Genomic DNA, 3,702 nt, shown 5'->3' with positions numbered 1-3,702 from the left:
GGCCGGCCTCGGGGCTGGAAGCACTCGGAGGTTCTGCATGTTTGGGCTGAGACACGTGAGTCAGCGCAGGAGCCACCAGCACCCGAGCGGGCGGCTTCTGGGTTCACACCCAAACCCACGTGAGCACTTCTTGGCGAACAGTGTGACGGCCTCTCCCTCTTCCGCCTGCCCATTCCTGACAGGAAGTCGGCATCTGATTCTTTACCTGCGTCAGGGACACGCGAGCTGGGTTCCCATTCACGTCTCAGAGTGGACGTTGTCTCCGCCCGGAGTTCCCGAGGGTTCGGTTAACGGGGTCAGGTGATCGCGTCTGATTTTGGCATCAGTTGCTTTAGGGAGGATGTGACTTGCAAGAAGGTTCTGGAGGAGACCAGAAACAGGTAAACAGCCTGGCCGGATGCCTCAGTGGTTGAGCATCGACCTATGAACCAGGAGGTCAGGGTTCAAGTCCTGATCATGGCACAGGCCCGGGTTGCAGGCTCGATCCCCAGTGTGGGGCGTGCCGGAGGCAGCTGATGCACGATTCTCTCTCATCATGGATGTTTCTGTCTCTCCCTCTCCCTTCCTCTCTGAAATCAATAAAAACATATTTTTTAAACTTAATAAAACTTTAACAAAATAAAATAGAAACAGGTAACAGTAGTGGGTGGGGGCGCTGGCAATTTATCCTTGACCTTGACCTTCTCTTGCGCTCATCCCTCTGGCAGGACCGGTCTAAGAGACTCCACGTTCACGCGTCGTTTCCTTTCACAAATACCACCTGTCAGCCCCGCGTCACAGGAGGGTCCTGGCGAGCTCTGGTTGGGGCGGAAGACGGAAGACGTGGAGGCCGAGGCTGCTGTGTGAGCGGCTCTTGGTTCCTCCAGCTGCGCTGGCTGGGCTGGAAGCCGCCCCTGCCTGACAGGCCGCGTCTCACCTCCCTCTGCGGCGTCTGCTCCTCCTCACGGGAGGCTCGGGCTGAGGCGTGGCCCTCACATGCTGGGAGCTTTATCTTGCAACAAACATTTCTCTCTTTTTTTTAAAAAAATATTTTTATTGATTTCAGAGAGGAATGGAGAGGGAGAGACAGAAATGTCAATGAGGAGAGAGAATCATTGATTGGCTGCCCCCTGCACACCCCCCACTGCGGATGGAGCCCACATCCCGGGCATGTGCCCTGACTGGGACTCGAACTGTGACCTCCTGGTTCATAGGTCGATGCTCAACCACTGAGCCACACTGGCCGGGCACAACGGAGAACACTCTAGTTCTAGAGGAGAAGGGCCGGGCACTGGCTGTGGGGCTGTGAGGAGGGGCGGGGGTTCGAACGCCAGGGGCACATCCGGGCGGTGACAGCTCAGGCTGACGCCTGCTGGCAGGGGTGGGAGAAGTGGCGCCAGATGGGCACGGTGGGCAGGCAGAGGGGAGCGGGCCCTGTCCCGGCCGCAGCGGGAACAAAGCCGCTCTGTGTCCGCCTCCCCGAGCACAGGAGGCTCCGTCTCGCAGGCTCACTGCCGTCCTTGTTTCCTAGGCACACCGTGCCCTCAGGCCCGGATGGGCGGGTCCACGTGGGTATCCGATGGCGTGTGAACCCAGGTGTGGCTGTCGCGACCTCCGGGCTCAGGATGAGCCACAGTGCTGTTGAAGGTCAAGCCGTGGCCAAGAAAGACTTGTGCTCCGCGGGGTTCTGCGTTTCCCTGCTTTAGGGGGTGTCCAGCCCAGAGGGCGGGCGTGTCTAACCGATGAAGGGGACCACCTGCTCTGCCTGTGGCTCCCGGAGCCGGCGGGGGGCCCTTGGGGGCTGCAGAGGCTATTCCCGGGCTGAGTGCCACCTCCTGGCCTGGCCCGGTCCCCGCTGGGATGGGAGAGCCCTGTGTGCCCAGTGCCCACCGTCCCACAAGGCAGGAAGGGGTCTGTCGCCGTCACTGACCCAGACACGTCCGTGGATTTTCCACGTGGCCTCGGCCCGCCTGAGCCCAGCTAGAGCCACGTGAGTGCGTGGCACCAGGGCTTCCTGACGGGTGTTTGATGTAGGAATGGGGAGTGGCCGAGGCGTGAACGTCCCAAAGGGAAGCTGGAGGGTGAGGAAAGGGACCCCTCTTCCTCTCCGAGCGCCTGTGCAGGGGGAGACCGGGCGGCAGGAAGGTCCGAGGAGGCGGCGTGTCTGGAGCGGGAATGAGAGCAGGAGCCGGGCCGCGTCGGGGGCTAGTGGGCATCTGCCCGGCTCTGCCTCAGGGTCCACACGCGGCGTCCGGGGTGGTGGTGGTGGGGGGGGCCTCCCGGGGCCACGGGCCAGCAGAGGAGCCAGGTGTGGAGGAGGAGGGCACCTCTGTCCTTTCCTGATCCCACGGGGAGCAGAGCAGGGACGCATGCATAACAGACACTCAGCATACAGTGAAAATAATGAACCGATGACTGAGACGCAGGCCTGAGAGCAGACTCGCACGGCTCCACGGGGGCACGGCTGGGATTATGTCATGGACGGCCTGGTGGGGAAGGGCTGGTCCGGGGCCTGTGTCCCGTGGCAGAGCGGTGTGAGGCGTGCAGGTTGGGCCTGTCACCCGTTTGCAGGCCCCGTCCTTGCACCTGCTTTAAGTCAGGCCGAGGAGCCTGTGAGGTTTCTGCAGGGCCTTCGGTCGGCGCTGCTCCTGTGCACGCTCGGGGGTTTCACTGCCGGTCGTGCAGCTCTAGGTTATAGTCCGGGACCATCTGCCCTGCAGTGGCGGCTCCACAGCCCCGTAGGCCCCGAGTCCGCACACCCGCCAGCAGGCGCCGCAGTCTGCTTATGGGGAACGTCACGGGAGCAGGCACCTGGGCTCTCTCAGCCAGACCGTCACCCGCTCTAGACGAGGGCCCCCCAGGGATGGAGCTTTCAGGAACCTGTAGCAGAGTGGGTCTGACTGGGCGTTCTGTGACCAACCAGTGTTCAAACATTGTCTTTTAAAAAAAAAATATTTGTATTGATTTCAGAGAGGCAGGGAGAGGGAGGGAGAGATAGAAACATCAATGGAGAGAGAATCATGGATCAGCTGCCTCCTGCACGCCCCACCTGGGGATGGAGCCTGCCACCCGGGCGTGTGCCCTGACCTGGAATCGAACCGTGACCTCCTGGTTCATAGGGTGACGCTCAACCCTGAGCCCCGCCGGCCGGGCTCAGGCATTGTCCTTTTGTGGGTGGCGATCCAGCATGAGGCCGGGTCAAGGGCTTGGCTCCGGGGTCCCAGGGAGCTGTGTGGGATCCCAGCTCCGCCGCTGCTCACTGTGACGCTGGGCAAGCTCCTCCTCCTCTGAACCTGAGGCTCGCTGTCTTTAAATGGGGCCACGAGAGGGTCAGGGTCACTGTGAAGGTGAAATGCCTGTCCATCACGTCGGTCGCATGGGACATGGTTGTCAGGGACCTGGTGCCGCACGCCCTCCTCACGTGGCGGCTCTCACTATCGCATCGCAGGCGTATTCTTTGGCAGAAGACGCTTCCTGGCCCATTGTCTTTGAATCAAAGCCTTTCATTATGACGCTTCCGTTTTCTTTCTCCTGACTTTCTCTACAAAGCAAAGCGCTATCAGTCCATCTGAGCCCACCCTCCTTACTGAATATTCCCCACACGGCCACCTCACTCACATCCTGTCTTGACATTCCGATCACCAATAGCATACACCAATAGCATACACCGAACTACTTAAAAAACATGTTTTTTATTGATTTCAGACAAGAGGGGAAAGGGAT

The 3,702-nt window shown here is 60.5% G+C and overlaps 1 long non-coding RNA gene across 1 annotated transcript in view; it reads left to right on the top strand.

Moving 5' to 3' along the window:
• The first annotated feature begins 243 nt into the window (after window positions 1-243).
• Window positions 244-3,702, top strand: part of LOC107182981 — a 7,683-nt gene continuing 4,224 nt past the window's right edge. The window contains exon 1 of the long non-coding RNA XR_001513759.1: window positions 244-380. This is a non-coding gene — a long non-coding RNA (uncharacterized LOC107182981). The remainder of the gene's footprint in view (window positions 381-3,702) is intronic.

The sequence above is a fragment of the Myotis davidii genome, unplaced genomic scaffold (assembly GCF_000327345.1).
Source record: "Myotis davidii unplaced genomic scaffold, ASM32734v1 scaffold217, whole genome shotgun sequence".
Classification (NCBI taxonomy): Eukaryota; Metazoa; Chordata; class Mammalia; order Chiroptera; family Vespertilionidae; genus Myotis; species Myotis davidii.
Note: the sequence above shows the minus strand (reverse complement) of the source record. Positions and strands in the feature narration are given on the sequence as shown.